At 39.6% G+C, this 21,222-nt stretch overlaps 1 long non-coding RNA gene and 1 other non-coding gene across 2 annotated transcripts in view; both read left to right on the top strand.

The window, feature by feature from the left end:
- LOC119467544 overlaps positions 1–21,222 on the top strand; it is a 123,989-nt gene that overhangs the window by 17,483 nt on the left and 85,284 nt on the right. The gene's annotated exons all lie outside the window — the stretch shown is intronic.
- LOC119467552 lies at positions 8,305–8,367 on the top strand. Its single transcript, XR_005196089.1, has one exon. It is a non-coding gene; the product is annotated as a U7 small nuclear RNA (small nuclear RNA).

The following is a 21,222-nucleotide window of genomic DNA, read 5'->3' as shown; positions in this document are numbered from 1 at the left end:
GGAAGGAAGGAAGGAAGGAGAAAGAGAGAGAGAGAGAGAGAAAGGAAGGAAGGAAAGGAAGGAAGGAAGGAAGGAAGGAAGGAAGGAAGGAAGGAAGGAGAAAGAAAAAGAAAGAAAGAAAGAAAGAAAGAAAGAAAGAAAGAAAGAAAGAAAGAAAGAAGGAAAGAAAGAGAAAGAGAGAAAAGAGAAAGAAAAAAGAAACAAGGGGGGGAAGGGAAAGGAAAGGAAAGGAAGGGGAGGGGAGAGGAGGGGAGGGGAGCGGAGGGGAGAAGAAGAGAGCGGAAGCAAGGTTTTGCTCTCTGACATTTCATACACATCCTAGGGTGTTCCTCTTTCCCCATAATTCACTGGCATATGGGACAAGTCTCTCTGCCCCCATTTAGTCACAAGAACAGTCTCATTTCAGTATTTTCAAAGCCACACCCAATAATACAAAATCTCTGAATCCTGTCCTATTTGAAGCTTCTCCCTTCCCCTGTGTCTGGCTGGAAGTCTGAAGTGCAGGAGTGATTAGCCACCCCTCTCTTCCCTGCTCCACTTTTTCCCCTCGCACCCTGACTATTCTTTGATGGCTCCCAGGTCAGACCCAGGTAGTGAGAGAAGATTAGGCAAAAATGGCTCAGTTGTATGTGGTTGGTAGAGTTACTATCAGGGCTTCTTTGCTGACAGTGTCTCTCAATGGCATTTCTGCAGATTCCTAGAAACTCTTCTATTGAGGATTCCTCTACTGCCGGTCAACCTGAACAAGGCCGCTCCTCCAGCTGGCTGCTTAGTTGTAATCCGGGCTTCTGGGTCCCTCTGCTCTGCTCTCCTTGTCCTTTCAGGCAGTTCTTTTGGGTGGAATCCTTCGCAAGCTGACCCACAGTCAGCTTGAATTCCTTTTCGTGGGATTCAAGTCTAAATACTAGCAAGGATACGCATTTGCCTACAGCTGGAGCAAGTGCAGCTCACTGTCACGGTTTACTCTCAAAGTCATTTTTCTTCCTTTGTCACCAGCAAGGCAAGGCTCCTGCCACAGCCTCTCCCATTAGACCAAGAGTAACTCAAGTATCACATCTGCATACATCAAGAGCTTGACCAAAAGGTTATTTCAGGACGTTAGCCTGATTCTTCCTTGAAGGCTTCTCACTTAGAGTGGGGTAGAAAGTACTTACTTCTCCCCCATCCCCGTGACAGAGAAAATATTCCCCATAGAAATGTCTTTCTGGAAGGCTTTCAACCCTGCCCTTTTAAGGATGCCTGTGAATGACTGATAACTGGTACAGTCAGGCCTAATTTAGGATCACCCCCTTTGCAAGTCTAGCTCCATGATTTAGAATGTCTTGTTCTCCAAATTTGGGCCTCTGGAGACAACAGAAAATAATTTTGTTGAATATCCTTTGGCTTACCTAAAATGTTTCAATAATTCAGAGGTTCAGAAAATTTATCTGTCAGCCTTGTAAACCCCTGAAGAATTCAAGTCGGGGCTACATCTCTATTCTAGACTGTGAGAGAACAGGTAAGTGTCCAGCATAGATTGAGGTGATCATCTCTAAGATCCTTTTAGCTCTTAGGATTTACTGATCCACAGGCTGACGCTGTATCAGAAGAGCCAAGAGATCCCCTAGTCTATAACAACAAACAAAAGGAAGAAGATCAACAAAAACCCAGAATGTGATGCAACTTAACAAACATCTCCACATATCCTACTTTGCTGTTACGTATTTGATCTCTTCTCATTTTGTTTGAGTTGGCAAATCATGATAGCACCGTGCTTGCTATTTCAATTCTAAAATCAGATCTCTAGAGGGATAAAAGGAGAATTCTGAGTTCAGAAGTATCAAGTATTAAGATAAGCAGAAGAGGCTTAGAAAAGAAAATAGTAACAACATTGAAACACTTAAGATACGTGGAAATATTCAACTCTACTTAAAAATAATTACAATAATGATAATTAAAATAATTTTATTATCTCTTTCCTTTCCTTCAGGGTCTTTCATTTTAATTGCACTTAGGCATTTTCTTTCTCAGGCCAAACACTATTAAACACAGTATCCTCCCTCCCCGCCACAAAACTGTTTTGGTTTGATTTCTCCTCAGTAACTGAAAGAACGTTGTTTAAACTCTCGATTAGCTTTTTCCTAATCTTCTTGATTCTGAGGTGATCAGCAAATGGACTTTCTACTCTCTCTGAGAAAGCCTAGGTGCAAAACCTATTACTTTTCTGAGTGGGCCTATGAAATACACACACACACACACACAGACACACACACACACACACACACACACACACACACACACACACACACACACACACACACACACACACACACACACACACACACACACACGCCATAAGTGTAAAATGTAGATTTGTCACTGGAAAGAGGTCCTGATTCAGACCCCAAGAGAGAGTTCTTGGATCTTGTGCAAGAAAGAATTTGGGGTGATTCCATAAAGTGAAAGCAAGTTTATTAAGAAAGTAAAGGAATAAAATAACTGCTACTCCAGAGGCAGAGTAGCCACAAGGGCTGCTGGTCGCTGATTTTTATGGTTATTTCTTGATTTTATGCTAAACAAGGGGTGGATTATTCAGGCCTCTCTTTTTAGACCATGTAGGAAATGTCCTGACATTGCCAAGGCATTTCTAAACTATCATGTCGCTGGTCAGAGTGTAACAGTGAGGACAACCAGAGTTCACTCTCATCGCCACCTTGGTTTTGGTACGTTTTGGCAGGTTTTGGCCAGCTTCTTTCCTACAACCTGTTTAGCAAGACCTGTATCTTGTGCTGACCTCCTATCTTATTCTGTGACTAAGAATGCCTTATCTATCTGGGAATGCAGCCCAGTGGGTCTTAGCCTTATTTTACCTAGCCCCTATCCAGGATGGATTTGCTCTGGTTTAAATGCTTCTGACAGATTTTCTAACACTTGCATAAGGAAGATGGAGAAGAAGGTTAACATTTTGCACCCTACATCAAATAATGTAAAATTTCTCAGATATTCTTGCCTCTAAAACCCCTCTTCAGCTAAACCTCCATGGAAGATTTTTTTTTTCTTTTGACTCTTTACTTTCTTACTGCAATATCTTGACTCTGGATCCTTTTCTCTTCTCTTCTAGATATTTCTCAGAAATTTCTCATTCTTTCCTTTAATGAGGAGTCAATTCACTACCTTAGGACCTATTGCGCATCTTTCATATTTGAACACATGCCAGTCATGTTCAGCAAACAAAAAGAGCCTCAAATAGCTCCTACCTTCCTGAGAATACAATTTAGCCAAGACCTTTGGCTGCTAAAACACACTCACCATAGCTTATCCTCCTCATCCCTAAGGTTTATACAGGTAGTCTTCTGAATGAGATGTTCTCCTTCTGTATTAGTCAGTTTCCATGCTGCTGATAAAGACATACCCAAGAGTGGGAAGAAAAGGAGGTTTAAGGGACTCACAGTTCCACATGGATAGGGAGCCCTCACAATCGTGGCAGAAGGTGAAAAGCATGTCTCACATGGCAGCAGACAAAGAGAAGAGAGTTTATGCAGAAAAATCCCCCTTTGTAAAACCATCAGATCTTGTGAGACTTACTAACAGAAGAAGAGCATGGGAAAGGCCTGCCCCCATGATTCAAATACCTTCCACCTGGTTCATCCTGCAACACATGGGAATTCAAGATAATATTTGGATGTGAACACAGTCAAATCATATCATTCTGTCCCCCCCCAAATATCAGGTACTCACATTTCAAAACCAATCATGCCTTCTCAACAGTTCCCCAAAGTCTTAATTCATTTCAGCAATAACTTAAAAGTCCACAGTCCAAAGTCTCATCTAAGACAATGAAAGTCCCTTCCACCTATGAGCCTGTAAAATCAAAAGCAAGTTAGTTACTTCCTAGATACAATGAGGGCACAGGCATTGGGTAAATGCAACCACTCCAAATAGGAGAAGTTGGCCAAAACAAGGGGCTACAGATCCCATGAAAGTCCAAAATCCAGTGGGGCGGTCGTATCTTAAAGCTCCAAAATGATCTTTGACTCCATGTCTCATATACAGGTCACACTGATGCAAGAGGTGGGCTCCCATGGCCTTGGACAGTGCTGCCTCTGTGGCTTTTCAGGGTATAGATCCCCTTCTGGCTTCTTTCACAGGCTGGCATTGATAGTCTGCACCTTTACCAGGCACACAGTGCAAGCTAGCAATGGATCTACCATTCTGGGGTCTGGAGTATGGTGGCACTCTTCTCACAGCTCCACTAGGCAGTGCCCCAATAGGGACTCTGTATGGGGCCTCTGAACCCACATTTCCCTTCTGTGCTGCTCTAGCAGAGCTTCTTCATGAGGGCCTGCCCCTGCAAAAAACTTCTGCCTGGGCATCCAGGCATTTTCATACATCCTCTGAAATCTAGGCTGAGGTTCCCAAACCTTTATTCTTGACTTCTGTGCACCCACAGGCTCAATGCCACATAGAAGCTACCAAGGCTTGGGGCTTCCACCTTCTGAAGCAACAGCTTGAGCTGTACCTTGGCATCTTTTAGTCATGGGTTGAACAACTGTAGGGAAACTCCACTTTTTAAAACCATTAGATCTTATGAGACTTATTCACCATCACAATAACAGCATGGGAAAGACCTGCCCTCATTATTCAATTACCTCCCAATGGGTCCCTCCCACAACAGGTGGGGACATAGCCAAACCATATCACCTTCCACTGATACATGTAATCTCAATGAAACAATACAAATTTTCTTTATGCTTTGTTTCTCTGTTCTGCCAACTGAAGCTGAGTGAATAATTTGGGATATTATTTTCCTTGGTAGTCACAGTAATCACACTCAACCAGTTGACACAAATACATGAGGAAGCAGTTGTGTAAAGTGAAGAGGACTCTTGGATCTCACACAGCTTTCCTGTGCTCTGTGTTTTGAAATTTCTGAGTCAGCAAGCCCTGAAGACATTGCCCATAGGACACTATTTCTTCCCAGGGTCTGCCCACATTTTTCATGGCTGCAAGAACTACATTCCACAAGATTATTTTTATGTCCAACCATATATCTAGAAACTTGTTTAGATGAAAATAATGACAACAATGACCCAGATGATTATCTTTGAATTTACAGGGCACTTTTGTGAGAATGCCATGTTCTTCTAAGACTAGAAGGCTCCCTGTCAATTCTCCTCCCAAAATACCATAATTCAATAAGTAATGATTATACCTATAAATGAAGACTTATTTCAAGAATTTAAATACTTTTTAAAGAGTTAACCATAAATACAGAGTCCTGGCATGTTCCACCAGTACCTCACTCCAGGGATGATAAAATAGGAAGCTGGCAATGAGTTATGGTGCCTATACTCATTGTAAAGTAGTTTACTTTCTGCCTGAGTAAAGCATTAAGACATGCATCAGGTATCATTAGAGTAGTTGTTCAGCAACTGTCAGCCCCCAAATAATTACAGACCACAGTTTCTTCTAAGATGTGCTCCCCACTTTCCACATGGTGGTAACTGCCTTACACCACCTGTTCCATCAGCATTGCATGCCGAGAATGTGAGTGACAGGTCTGCTGCTCACCCGAGGTTAATGATTACCCTGTGGGTTTTCTCTACAGTTTACACATACTAATGTTTTCCTGCTGTGTATGATCACCTGGCAACTTTTACAGGGAAAGAAAGAAGTGCACTGCAGGTCAAGATTACCCATAGACTTCCTCACTGACTCTGAAAGTGTGTGGGTGTGGGTGTGGAAGTGTGTGTGTGTGTGTGTGTGTAATCAACAACATTGCTGCAGTACCTTTCACATTGGAAAAGGAGGAAACAAAACAAGAAACAACTTGAATCAAAATCATCTCTCCAAGTGTATTATTGATCCATAGAAGGAATGTTCTTTGGGGCTGCAAAATGATGTTCATGAGGGCTATGTGCATACTGCGTAGGACAGATATTTCTGCTCTATATATTTAAATTGATGTTTTGCAAAATAAACACACACAAGCACACAGCAAGAACATTAATCGACATTCCTTAAATGCTGCCTTTACTAAGGAAAGAATGGGTCTTCATGTGGCTAAGAGACCATAATTTTGGCTTACCAAAGGTAGTCTTTACGTTGAGAAAATGTAAACCCTCTGAAGATTAATAGTTCTGCATGTACGTCTTCATTCATTTTACAAGGGCACAACCATGCTGACTCCTGCACTGTAGCAATTTAAGGAGAGCAAGCATCAGCCTCACCTGAGAGATATGAATCATGATACAGTCTTCCCCAGATTGCCCCCATTCATCCAGCCTCCCACAATTTCCCAGTTCACTACGGTAATACATATTTCCTCCAGACACTTCTGAGAGTTGAGGCTGGACATCTCAGTAAATATGAAAGAGCCTCTTGCCCAATAAGTTAGCTAATTTAAGTTAGTACATTAAAATTCCCTGAAATGATATTTGGAGTTTCTTGGAACATTTTATTCCTTAGGCAAATGTGACCCAAAATAAAATGCATTTCCCCAAAATGCATCTGTTCCAAGGTTCAGGCCCATCCACAGAAAAATAGAGCTACCTCTCTTTGGCTTACCCTGCCTGGATCCCTAATGAGGCTCTGCTAATCTCCAATTCCTATAAGCGGCTCATTTCTTACTACCTCTTGGGCTTACAGCTGTGTGGCTTTTGGGATGAGATTTTTTTTTTTTAAGCTATGTTGAAATGAAATCCATTTGATCAGAGAGTAATATCCTGACTTCACCTTTTATCAGTTCCCAGTGATACTTGGGCTGCAGGTGGAATCCTGTGGTTACCTTGTTTAACATTAAAAATAATTTAATTTTCCTGCCAGAAGCTGGTCTTACTGATCATGTTGCTGCTTAGAAGCCTGGAGAATCATGACTTTTACCTAACTTTTAGTAGTGAGAGATGGCAGATAATCCTAATTAAGAAAGAAACACAGATGGAGAGAAAGACTGCAATGCAGAACAAGAATAACAAGTCTACTGTAGTAGTGATTTCCATAATCCAAAAGAGAAAGGAAATTTGTCAAGGCAGCAGGAATTGCTTTCAAGAGCAGTCTCCACTCCAAGAATAAAGCAGAGATGCAGCTGAACTTACTCAGATCCCCTACTTCATTCTTCAGTATGGTTGAGGATTTCAATTTAATCTAGTGCTGCAAAACCAACAGTTCAGTAGAAAACACCACTGATTCTGAAAGGAAAATCAGTTTATTGCATAAACTATATTTAAATTCAGAAAGTCTGAAGACATTTTCCCTAAGGCATTACTTCTGTTCTTTACTTCAAATCATTAGTTAGATCTTCTTTTTGATTATTTAAACTTGATATAGGAAATGCCAGTGCCTGTTGTCCTGTGACTTGCTGTAATTGATAGTCAGTGTGTTGACTTGGGTGTCTAATACTATTGTCAAATGATTGAATGCTTATTAACTACAGCCCTGTGTAATGGCAATGGCATTATCCAGGGTAGCATAACATGAATGCTAAATCTGAATATAGCACAGAGAAAATACAAGATTCTCAACAAGTCAAAACCTATTTGTATGTATGGCTCTCATAACAGACAACAGATCTATGTACGAGCAATAAAAAACAAGAAGTAAATCTATCTCTAGAATTATATAAAGAAGTCATGGCTTTAGGGTGAGCTAAACCTAACTCCATGTAAATTCATGAAGAGCCTATATTGCCTTCTGGAAAACCCATATATTCACAATTTCGTGGTTTATAACAAATACAACTAACTTAATAATTCACAAGTAGAGAAAATTGTGGACATTGATCAAAGAAACATTAAACACCACGTATTTCTCATTTAACACTAAAAATGTAAAAAAAAAAATGATCTTTAAAATATAGACTCTAAAGGACTGTTAATGAGTCTAAAGGACTTATCCAGATCAATGTCAAAGGTCCTGTAACCAAATATAGAGAGAAATTTGGGTTCTGTTTTGGCTAGAAAGGGTTAGGGAAAGAATTTCAATTGAGTGACTATTACATATCACACACTGTATACATAGCTCTTTTACTCCTCATGGCAGTGCAGATAATATTGTCTCCATTTTAAAGAAAAATAAATTGGGACTAAGATAATAATAATAACATTTACAAGGATTGTTTTTATTACTACTAGAAGTAACCTTTGGAGGAACAATATGTCAGTTACCATACTAAGTCCTTTAACCATATTATCTTACAGGAACCTTTCCAAAAACAGTTGATATTTTTATCCTCAATTTATAGATGCAGAAATTGAGGCTTGCAGAGTTGGAATAATTTGCCCAAGGTTACACAGCAAAAATGATAGGGGCAAGATTAATACCACAGTCAAGAGTTAACAGCTCTTTTAGAATTTATCTATTAGGATTTCTAGTTTTTACCAGAAAACCTCCCACAAACATTAAACCAAACAACAAAAGCAAAAACCCAGTCACTTCTGCTAGGCCACAACCACCAACCGGGACCAACATGATATGCTTTACTTGCTATAAATCTGAGAATTTTTCAAGTTCTGGTTATATGAAATGTAATGATCCTCTGTCAATTACCAGTAACAAGTGAAATAATTGAAAGCATATGGAATTCACTAGGAAAATAAAGGCAATTTTTAAAGTATAAAACCTAGACCAGGCCCAGTGGCTCACACCTATAATTGCAACCCTTTGGGAGTTGAGTGCTTGAGGCCAGGAGTTAGAGACCAGCCTGGCTGGCCAACTCAGTAAGATCCTGTCACTACCAAAAACCAAAAACTTAGTCGGGCATGGTGGGAGGCTGAGGTGGGGGAGGGGAGATAGTTTGAGCCCAAGGGTTTGAGTTTGCAGTGAGCTATGATTGTGCCACTGCACTCCAGCCTGGGCAACAGGGTGCGATGAAAAAGAAAGAAAGAGAGAGAGAGAGAGAGAAGAAAGAAAAAAAGAGAAGGAAGGAAGGAAGGAAGGAAGGAAGGAAGGAAGGAAGGAAGGAAGGAAGGAAGGAAAAGAGAAGAGAAGAGAAAAGAAAAAAGAAAGAAAAGAAAAGAAAGGAAGGAAGGAGGAAGGGAGGGAGGAAAGAAGGGAGGGAGGGAGGAGGGAAGGAAGGAAGGAAGAAGAGAGAAAGAGAGAGAGAGGAAGAAAGAGAGCAGGAGTATTAAAGTTGTTAGTCCCTGCATTAGTATAGCAAATAAACAACTTCCCTGAACTTCTTACCATAAAATTTCATGGTGAAACCAACATTGCTTTGAGCGCCAATAAATATATTCTTAGCTCATTTGTCCTCATCAGTTAACTTCTATTTTATAAAAGCACAATTAACTATTGACTTTATTATTAAAGATTGTTCTCAATTTCAAAAGTGGGGACCCTTGAAGATTTTGCCAACTGTTATATTTCTTTATTGATTATCGTTGTCTCAGCAAAATTATGAAATGCTGGCCGAGTGTGGTGGCTCACGCCTGTAATTCCAGCACTTTGAGAGGCGATGGATGGATCACCCGAAGTTAGGAGAGTAGAGACCAGCCTGGCCAACATGGTGAAACCACATCTCTACTAAAAACAAAAATTAGCCAGGCTTGGTGATGGGTGCCTGTAATCCCAGCTACTCAGGAGGCTGAGGCAGGAGAATCACTTGAACCCAGGAGGTGGAGTTTGCAGTGAGCTGAGATTGTACTATTGCACTCCAGCCTAGGTGACAGGAGGAAAACTTCATCTCAAAAAAAAAAAAAAGAAAAGAAAAGAAAGAAAATTTTGAAATACCTTAAGATGTATACATTAACAAACAAAAAGCTCCATAAAGAAGTTTGGAAATATTATTGAATTGTCCTAAAGCACCTACAGGATTTCAAAGTAATTTTCCAGACATGTTTTCTACTATAGGTTTTATAGTACCTGGGGCTTTTCTGCTTACTGACTGCCTGAGGGGCCCAGGAACTATTACAGGGTGCATATAACAGAGTGTGTCTCTCTCCTTCCCATGCTCCCTTGCAGTCAAGTTGGCCATGTGACTGACAGCAAGCCCTGGAATGCAGCCAGAAGTGATAGAAACCTCTTTCACATCATACTCCTAAAATATTCCCAGAAATGTTCCAAACCCACTCTCTTTAGTCTGTGCATTTGGAAGTGAAAATGTTAGAAAGGGTAAAGTCACTTGATGGAAAGGGCCCAGATCTACCCCCTTGGAGCCAAGCTGTCCAGCTAGAAATTCTGCATTAGTATTTGTGGGTTAGTATTAACCTTCGTTGAGCTAAGCCATAGAAAATTGTTTGAATTGCAGTCAGTCTGATTTTACAGCGATCTTGGATCCAGAATATTATTTAGATATTACTAATATGTACATCATAAAGGCTCTGTGAGGACAGAATAAGATAATGAACTCAAATGTAAAGTAACTCCTTCTTTACATGTGTTTGAGTCTGCAGTAATGAACTATAAGTTATGTGTTTTATGATGTATGCCTCTATAAATAAATACTCATGCAATTATATATACACACACACAAACAGATATATATATATATATATATGCTTATAAACACACACCTTAGTCCATACATTCCACCACTGTGAATGTATAGAAAGTGAGCAGTCTTTAGGATGGCCATTTGGTGGTTACCAGACATAGAAAAAGAAGGCAATAAAATATGAATTTTAGGACAGTCTTTTGGTGATTATGCCAGATTCCTACCAGCATCTTTCCTCGTCTGATCAATGGAATGGAAGATTCAATCATGCAGACTCATAAAATGGCAAGCCCACAGAGTGAATGAACTCAATATAGCTCTTTATATCGAAAGCCCAGGGCTATGGAATTCAGGTTTCTATCCCAATGTGATAGCCTCTGCACATTATTATAAAGCAAAGTGAGCTTTTCCTAAGAGATAAAACTATTGTGACTACCTCTGAGACTTTTAGAAGCCCCTCTATATGCAACTGAATTAGATAGCCAAAGAATTCTTCCTAACAGTGGTTATTTCTTTATCAGGTAGTAAAAAATGAGAATCACAATTTTAGAAAAAATCCCAATACTTTTTCACTAGAAGTTAGAGGAATCAGAATGACTAGCATGGGTGAAATCAGTTATACCTATAGATTTCCAGAAGTAAAAATATGTCTTTTGGATTTGCTTTTTTGTGAGGGGGGTTAAATAAACATGTATCCGGAGACTTAAAATGAAATAAAAAACAAAAAAGAAAGATGGACAAAGTACACTAGGCAGTTAATTAGCACAAATAAAATACACATTGCCAATAAAGAGAAGAAATATTTAACCAAAAAAATGTCTAAAATTTAGCTTATCTTGAGGCAATCTGGGCAGCTTGGATATTGGGTATATACAAATACCAGGGAAATTTAGGTAATCCTGTCACAGGAACCCTACATTTTTTCACTTTTCTCCACCTCTGTTAAAAAAGAAAAGAAAAAAATATTTTTGCTCAGTACAACATTCACCTAATGACACTGTTTACATGTGCAATAGATACTAGTTATTGTGTTGAATGTGGAAATCTATACTATGAGTCATATAGTTCCTATCCAAAAGTCAGGAGGCCCAAGACCCAGAAAGAGTTGATGTTCTTTGTAACATATGACATTATATCACAAAAAATACAAAAAAAGTTTTATTACATAATTTTCTTGAGTATTAAAATTTTTTTAAATTATTCTATTTTTAGCATACGTTATCTTAGACCAGGCATGGTGGCTCACGCCTGTAATCCCAGCACTTTGGGAGGCTGAGGCAGGAGAATAGTTTGAACTCAGGAGGCGGGGGTTGCAGTAAGCTGAGATCATGCCACTGCACTCCAGCCTGGGTGACAGAGTGAGGCTCCATCTCAAAATTAAAAAAAAGAAATGTTTTCTGAATATACACACTAAAAATTTGAAAAATTACTTGAATGTATCGGATGTATTTCCATGTATATAGTTTTCTAGGAATACCACAACAAAATATCAAAAACTGGGTGGCTTACACAGCAGAAATGTATTTTTCCACAGATCTGGAGGCTGGAGGGCTGCGGCCAGGCAGCAGCAGAGTGGCTTCTTCTGTGGTCTCTCTCCTTGGTCACCCCTTGCAGTGTTTTCACATGGCTTTTTCCTGTTCACATGTATCCCTGGCATCTCACTGTGCATCCAGATGTCCTTTTTTTGTAAGTATACCAGTTAGATTGGATTTAGGGTCCACCCTAATAGCCCCATTTTAACTAAATCATCTTTGTAAAGGCTCTCTACAAATACAGTCAGTCTGAGTTACTGGAAGTTAGCGTTTTAACATATGAATTTTGAGAGTACAAAATTCAACTCCTAACATTATGTCATGAATTAAATAATATAGGAGAATATAACAGAATAATCATGGACCTTGGAGAAATTGTATTACAAGATTCATGGTTGATCCAGAAGTAAATGCATCCAGTAGTGGTTTTTAATCCAGTAGGGGTCTTTTCCACTGGCTAAGTCATTTAAGAATATATTGAGTGTCTTCTTCAGGCCAGAATACTGTGGCACGTGCTGTACATATCTGCAACAGTCTCTGTCTTTAAGAAGCTCAGAACCCAGTGAACACCGGGGAAAAGACATGAACAATAAAAATTTAATGTAATAATAAATAAGCACAACCACAGAAGAATAGACAGGGCATTAGAAGAGCAAAGAGAACTATCTCATTCTTCCTGGAAATAAGGAAATTTCCACAGTATAAAGGACACTTCAGTGAAATAAGAAGTTGAACAAGAAGAAGAAAAATGAAAAAGAGCATTTCAGAGGGAGGAAGCAATCAGGGTGACGTTTAAAAAGTGGCAAATTCTTCTGTATGCATAGATCAGGATATTAGCTAGAGGATAATGATGATTTGGTCAGCAGAAGAAAGGGCCTAGTGACCTCTCTAATGCACTTGGATCTATCTAGTGTAATGCTGCCAAATAGAATATTCTGTAACCAGGGAAATCTATGTCTGAGGTGGGTTAGATGAGGTGGTCGTAGCCTCCCTTAAAGGGGAGCAAACCACTCACCAGTGCACAAATCACACCCTGGGCTCATAGTTAGAAAATCCTGCTGCAAGCAGGTAAAAGAGAAGGGGAGAAAATCCCCAAATTTGTGCAAGCACAGAAGCCCATGATCCCTGTCCTTGGGTTGACCTATGCTCATTTTAACGTTAAAAACACACTCCTGTGTGGAGAATTAAATGCTAAGGAGACATGTGATCTATGTACTAGCATGGCAGCAGTCGTGCACATGTGTCCAGAAGACCACCTACAACATGTGTAACAACAATGCCCCTTCCCACCCCTTCATGAAAACTGTGTAAGACTCCCATAAAGGGAGTTTTCCCAGCATCGGTCGGTGCTGTCTCACTTTTGAGCAGCCTGCTCTGATCAGCTGTCAGGGTGTACTTTTACAGTACACTCCTTTGTAAAGTCCTTTGTACTATTACAGTACAATCCTTTGTCTACTTTTATTTGGACCCACTCAAATTCTTCTGTGTGATGAAGTTAAGAGCCTGAACCGGCCCACCGACCACATGTCTGTGCTGTGCCATATGGTAACCGCTAGCCTCATGCGGCTATTGAGTACTCGAAATGTGTCTTGTGCCACAGAGGGACTCTATTTTTTTTAATTTTATTTAAATTGTTTTAAATTTAAATTTATATAATCAACGTGGCTCATGACAACTGTATTTGACAGTGTAGATCTAGAAAGAAGGGTTTTTTAAAAATCTTTTTTCTTCCTCTACATTGTCCACATGCACAATACACTCAAATCAGATACATTTTTCATTACATTACATGTGAGATGTGTAGCAGGATGTTTACGTGGAAATTTGTCTGTGAATAGATGGCAACAAGTATTAGAAACCAAAATGAGTTGCAAAACAAATCACCAAGTGTATTAGTCAGGGTTCTCCAGAAACACAGAACCAGCAGGATGTGGGTGTGGACAGAGTGGGAGCCAGCAAGCTGGAGACACAGGAGAGCTGAGGGTGGGGCCCCCATCCAGGAGTCAGCAGACTCAAGATCCAAGAGGAGCTAACATTTCAGTTTGAGTCTAAAGGGAAGAAAAGGCTGATGTCCCAGTTTCTCATGAAGCGAGGCAGGAGGAATTCTGTCTTACACAGGGGAGGGTCGGTGTTTTTGTTCTATTCACACCTTTCACTGAGTGGATAAACTCATCTATGTTAGGGAGGGCAATCTGCTTTACTCCATCCATCATTTTCAGTGCCAATCTCATCCCAGAACTCCCTCATGGAAACACCTAGAATGTTTGACCAAATATCTGGGCATCTGTAGCCCAGACAAGTTAACTCATAAAATTAACCATCACATCAAGTAAAAACTAAAAACAGAACTTATTAGAGACTCAAACTTCTCACGTATGTGAAGAATATAACAGTTTAGGTAGCAGTTGTGGAGAGAATTTGTGGGGATTTTAGAGACAGCTACTCATGGGTGAGTCTGCTGTGATAAACAACAGTCCCAAGGGAAAGTATTTGTTCACCTCTCACCTCAGCTCTAATGAGAGAGCTTCAACCAAGAGCTTGGTAGGTGTCCTTGCTATTGGAGTGATGCAGTGGATTGAAATTTGATTCCCACAGGGAAAATTCAAAACGCTATTCTAGGCAGGAGGAGGAAGGAAGGAGGGGAAGCATATTTCAGTTGCCTGACTCCCTACTTTGGTTGACACAAAGCATGCAAGAGTGTTTGCCATAACTAGATTTGGGATACATGTGAACTCCTTTATTACAGGGACACCCACAGGGGCAAGGAGGCCTCAGCACAGTGATGCTTAAAATATTGTAGCATTCCCAAAGTCAGAAAAAAAGTATTATCACCTGCATCAAGGGAAATGTAGATGAGCACTCCCCAGTGTTGAGAGTTCTAAAGAGAACCACAACCACAAGCACCCAAGAAGAAGGCTTTTAATTTCAGCCACGTCCTGAGAGTATGAAATCAACTTTTGAATGCACCAGTCAAATAAGATATTTCTAGCCCACATATCACTCCCTCCACTACACTTAAAAGAGTTAGAAACCACACTTTTCAAGTTGAGAGAAGAGCTGGTCCAAAATGAAAAGCCTGACCACATCCACTTCCCCAACTGCAAGCTTTCCACCAGTTGGCCTTAGTTAGGAAAAGGAGAATAGCTGTAATCTGAGTGCAGTTGGACACTTTACCTGTAACATGAAACCAGGCAAATCTAAGAGATGTCTAAGAGGCATAACTGCAGTCTTTTGATGAACATATTTTATGTAGGTGGTGAGGAAGACAGGGTTTTGAATATCATGCTTGGGTTTCTGCTTATGTAATTCTCCCCAGCTATATTTGATGATCCTATGACTTTGTATTACCTAAGATTAATTACAAAGGTCAATGGTCTGGTGGAGTTTTTGTGAAAAGCAGACAAAAAGCTAGCCCCATAAAACAAAGCATTAAGGGACCATGGAGTGAAAAAAAAAATCTCTCTGTATCTTATAGTTGTGCTCATTTGTGTAGCAGATACTTATACAATGGTATTCAAATGGTTGATCAATGAGGGGGAAGGGGTATGATCCCTAAAGCAGCATCTTAGAAACCTGGGCTAGGTGAGTGAAAATTTACATTTGAGTAGCTCAAAATGCCTTTTTTAAAATATTGTGATTCTCTCAAGATGAGCATCTCTCCTGTGAAGGATGGGGAGCCATTAAGTGATTATTAAAGGAGAATGACATAAACAGCCTTGTGTTTTAGAAAGCCCACCCTCATATTTTTGTGGGAAATAGAGATGGACTAACTTCAGACTTAAAACACAAGCACCTGCTAGGAGATGAATGCAATTGTTTTGGTGAAAGTTGATGAGAACCTGAGCTAAGAAGATAAAGTAAGAAATGCAACAAAGGGAAGAATTTCAGGAGATATTTAAGAGGCAAAATTAACAGATCTTGATGACAAAATCAGATGTAGATGATGGGAAACAGAGGCTTTGAGGATACTGTCCAGGTTTCTGACTTGGGTAATTCTCTCTAGCTATATTATAGTAGAAACTCCAGAGGCCTGAGCTGCGACTTGGATCAAGGTGGTCCTTATACTTATCAAGTTAGAGCCAGTGCTGACTTAACTAGGTGGGCACTCTGCTATATCACATCACTGTACCATGTTACCTTCCTGTGACAGGCAGAAAAAGGGTCCCCCAGAGATGTCTATGCTCTAAGGAAACTGAATATGTTAGGGTACCTATCAAAGGGAATTAAGGTTGCATGTGGGATTAGGTTGATGACCAGCTAACCTTAAAATAGGGGTGATATCCTGGATTTATCCAGGTGGGCCCAATGTAATACTAAAAAGTCCTTAAATTTGAAAAAGGGAGGCAGAAGAGTCAGTGTTGTGGTGATACAGTGTGAGACTTGAGTAGCCTTTGCTGACTTTGAAAATGGAAAGGAACCATAAATGGAAGAACATAGGCAGCCTTCAAAGCTGGAAAAAAAAATTACATCTTTCCCTAGAACCTCCAGAAAGGAATGGAGTTCAGCCAATACCTTGATTTTGTCCCAGTGAGACCCATTTCAGACTTCGGACCTCCAGAACAGTAAGATGATAAATCTGTGTTGAGTCCACTGAGTTTGTGGGGATTTGTTATCGCAGCCCTGGGAAACAAATATGCTTATCGCTGATTTTTTCTCAGCAAATTCCTGCTCTCAGATTCATCTACATTTCTCATTTGTTTACCTCTAACTAATGCTTTATTTATAGTTTTCCTGACTTGTTATTTGCAACTCATTTAAACAGTGTTATAAGCTAGTCATTGTGTGCCTACTGCTTTGTAACTATCGCTGGAGTAAGTTAAACTACCAGGTGTATTCCCTATGAACAGTTAGCCCCATCAAATCATCTCACTGTAAACATGAACAATAAGAACACCTTGTGTTGCAGTCTGTTTTTTTTTCTGCCTATCTGATCACCATACAATTACAACATTTCCCAAGTAATAAATAATTTAGTTATAAAACTTAGGCAGCTTTCTGTCACAAGATATAATATTTATTTTGCTGTTGAATTAATTAATGTTTAGGAATGCCATGTAAATGTTAGCTCTTATTCTCTTCTTATTTATAGTAAGTGCATAACCTGAAACTTAATTCCATGCAATAGAAAATGCTATGGACTATAAGTGGTAATGATGGATTAACATTATTTGTCCTTACGACTTTACCTGTAACCTGCATATAGAATTCAGAACTTGAAATGATGAAGATAATATCTCTCCATCCTAGCTTGGCTCAACACTCATGAAACACAGATGTGAATGATTTCGACTGGCAGATTTAAAATGAATATGCAGCCACCACGACTTTCATATAACTTTTAAAATTCTGGAAAAAGAGGGAAGAGGAATGCAAGGCTCTGTCCAATTTGTGTTTGGGGAAATGAGAATATTATATGTATTTATCTACAGTCTCAAATTTATTTCCAAATACAGGTAAAACAAAGACTATTTTGATTCTGTTTAAGGTCACAAATAGCCTATCACGGAATTTAGATTGTGAGTCTCCCTGCTAGAAGATGGATCACAATTGGAAGAGTGCTTTATATTCCCCGTGCCACTGCCAAATGACCCTAGAGGTTAACAGAAAACAGCAATGGGGCTTCCAAAGACAAGGACTGAATTACGTACTGGGTAAGACTAGAAATGATGAGAACATTGTATTCTTCAAACAAAGTAACAGCCAGCCAGACAGGCAAAAGAACAAAGAATCTGGCCTCCAAGTAATCCTTAATTATAACCCTGCAACCTAAAAGGACAAGAATATAAAATGGGGAGAGAAGAAATGCATGCATTATATAAGTAAAGAAAACTGAAACATATCTCCAGGCACAAAACAAGCTATAATTTACTACCATAAAATTCAAGAATTTTTCACCCTAGCTTATGCCATTAATCCATAAAGATACCAAAGCCTTCAATATAAAATGATACTAGAAGCTGTAATTTAATTAAGGCTGAGGTACTACAGTTATTAATTGCATGTGAAATAGTAAATACTTAAAATATTTGAAAATTGCTTATATTTCTTAAAATTGAGTAATATGCTATAAATCTCAAAAGGCAGGGTAATTGCAGTCTCTGTGGCAAGTCTGTTTGTACAGCAAAACCTGTATAGAATCTCTGGAGAACTAAGGTATAATCTGCCACAGCTGTATAATTGAAGAAGATCTGACACATGGAACTATACAAGAAGTTATTTCCAAGTAGCAGAGCTTAGGATATTTTTCTTTTGGAATCAAAGTGCAGAGTTCTGGATTATAATTGTATTTCTACCACACCAAAAGAGCTCACAAACACTTTTCCTGTGTTAGAAGCAGGTCTTGGAATGGATAGTCCACGTGTATGAAATTTCATCTCTTTTTGACAATGTAATTTTTTATTAACTTTCAAATACTATAAGCAAAATGCACCCAAACCCATAAACTTAGTCAATTCTGGGTGGGAATGTTGATTTAAATGCATGTTTGCAATAAGCAAACATCCTGAAACACATCAGCTTCCTGTTCACATTATCTGCCCCTAACAAATATTTAAACCAAAGTATTTTGTGGCATGTTCAGAAGAATATTGTTTTATGCCTATGTATGCAGGGTTGTTCCAATCATCTTACAGACTCTGGTGCAATATGAGATACTTGGAAACTTCCATAGTCTATGCTGTATGGAAGCTTTGTAGTTTCTTTTCCACTTCCTTAATCTGAGAGTAGTTGGTTTGTCGATGAGTTTTCCTGGGTGAATTGACTTTCCACCAAGTATCATCAAAAGAGTTTGATTTCTTGTTCTTGCCTCAATGAATAAGAGTTGCAATTCCAAGTAGTTAGCTGTGGACCACACCTTAGGTACACCTCTGAAGTAAACTTAGCATAAGTTCTGTTAGTAGATACAACCCAGATCCTCTCTCCCCTATGAGAATCTAGCTAAAGGAAAGGCCACAGGACCACCAAGGGCTACTGAGAAGTTTCCAGCTTTTCGTTGGTCATTTAAAAAACATGAAATCATTTGTGGGACTTGCAACAATGAGGACTGTGTTCTTCATCAAAGGACCTTGAGATTGTTTTAGAGGCAAGAGCAGGGAATTCAGCTCATTACAAAGCCTTCATTCAAGGTCAGGATGTGGCTAGAAGGGCAGCCTCTCTAAGAACATGGTTCAAATCTTGTGAGAAAGCAAGAGAAAAGGACTCAAAGCCAGCCACATACACATCAGTGCAAGTTAGCCAGCAAGATGGCAGATGTCACAGGGAGGTAGAGTGCCCTTGGTGTCTTTTGGATCCCACTATTTTTATTTTTACCCTTTATTGTTATACAACAATATCCCTATCCTTGCATGTGGCAAAATTGCTTTAATAAAGACAGTTATGATGAGTGGATAAAGAATATGTGGTATATATATACCATGGAACACTACTCAGCCATTCAAAGGAATGACATAATGTCGTTTGCAGCAACTTGGATGGAGCCGGAGACCATTATTCTAAATGAAGTAACATGGGAGTGGAAAACAAAAAATCGTGTGTTCTCACTTATAAGTGGGAGCCAAGCTACGAGTACATAAAGGCATAGAGTGACATAAAACTCGAGAGACACACAAGGAGGAGGGTGGGAGGAGGGCTAGGGATTAAAAAAACTACACATTAACCACAATGTACATGACTTTGGTGACAGGTGCACTAAAATCTCAGAATCCACCACTATCTAATTCATCCATGTTACAAAAACCACATGTACCCCAAAAGCTATTGAAATACAAAATAATAAGGACACTATTATGAAGATACTAGAATTAGTTCATACAAAACTAGCATGTGAGCTTCTTTGGTAGATAATGACCTCTGTGAGGGAGGGACATATTTATTTTTACATGTCCAGAATTTAGCATGATATTTGGCAGACAGTGGGTGCCAGAGAAGTGTTTACTAATTTGGATTTTTTAAATGTCCCTTAATTGTTTAATGTCTGTCTTCCTTAGCATAGGTATTTCCTAGTCCCTAGAAACTACGAATAATGAGGTATAAAACACATATTTATGGTAACATCATACACAGTGTCATAAGATTGATCATAACATAGCTTCATTTTTATGCACCTGTTATTTCACTTATTACATAGATGTGAGTGAACACCCCAAGGAAAGACAGGTGTTAGGGCTTTAGACATATTTAAGAATGCAGGCTGGGCACGGTGGCTCCCGCCACCAGCACTTTGGGAGGCCAAGGCCGGTGGATCACAAGGTCAAGAGACTGAGACCATCCTGGCCAAAATGGTGAAACCCCATCACTACTAAAAATACAAAAGTTAGCTGGGCGTGGTGGCATGCACACAGTCCCAGCTACTGGGGAGGCTGAGGCAGGAGAATCACTTGAACCCAGGAGGCGGATGTTGCAGTGAGCACCACTGCACTCCAGTCTGGATGACAGAGCGAGACTCTATCTCAAAAACAAAAAACAAAACAAAATAATGCAAAAAGAATGTGAACATACCCCTTAGCCTAAGACAGTTTCCCATAGTTTGGGAGCAACATAAACACCAGACAACTTCTTTAGTGTCCTTCAAGGATGTGTTCACAGTAGGTACTCAATCGATGTCATTAAGTGGCTAACTGGTAAAGGAATAATGGGGGCTTTGGGCACTTGGCAAAAATAAAAGCTGAATTAATCATGAAAATAAATTTCTGACCAACATGGGAAAGTACTTGTACTATTAAATCTTGGATAGCCATAATCGTGTCCCATTTCTTCCATTCCACTGTCAGATTCAAAAGCAGAGCAAATGTGCAAAAGGTTCTGTGATATGATTTTCGAAGCACAGTTTTCTTCGTGTTCTTTTCTTTCAGGCCCAGTAAAATAAAAGTCCCTCAAAGATGTAAGATCTCACTTTGCCTGCATTAATTCTCTGTCCTTTGCCCAGTTTCTCTTCTCTCTGAAGGCAGAGGCAGCTTCTGATTTTGATCACTTCATGTCCAGGTAAGCACATGAGAGGTGGTCACTTAAGAAGAGGAGCTACCAGCTTCCAGCTTCACTCAGGCCACAGACTTCAAAGGCTCAATAGTCCACAGCAAAACAAACTTGATCTGAAGCTTGACAACCCCTATTTGCAGAACACTTACTGGCATTAACAGCAAATTTGCTTTTCTTTAAAACCTTTCTCCCTAGAAACATCACATTCAGGGCAGCTCACCCCTGTCATGGGAATGGCACCTCCTCTAGTTGAGGTGAAAACTAGAAAGATGAAAAAACTGGCCTGTTCTTAACCTGGACTTCCATGAA

Source organism: Cebus imitator, unplaced genomic scaffold (assembly GCF_001604975.1).
Source record: "Cebus imitator isolate Cc_AM_T3 unplaced genomic scaffold, Cebus_imitator-1.0 Scaffold303, whole genome shotgun sequence".
Classification (NCBI taxonomy): Eukaryota; Metazoa; Chordata; class Mammalia; order Primates; family Cebidae; genus Cebus; species Cebus imitator.
Note: the sequence above shows the minus strand (reverse complement) of the source record. Positions and strands in the feature narration are given on the sequence as shown.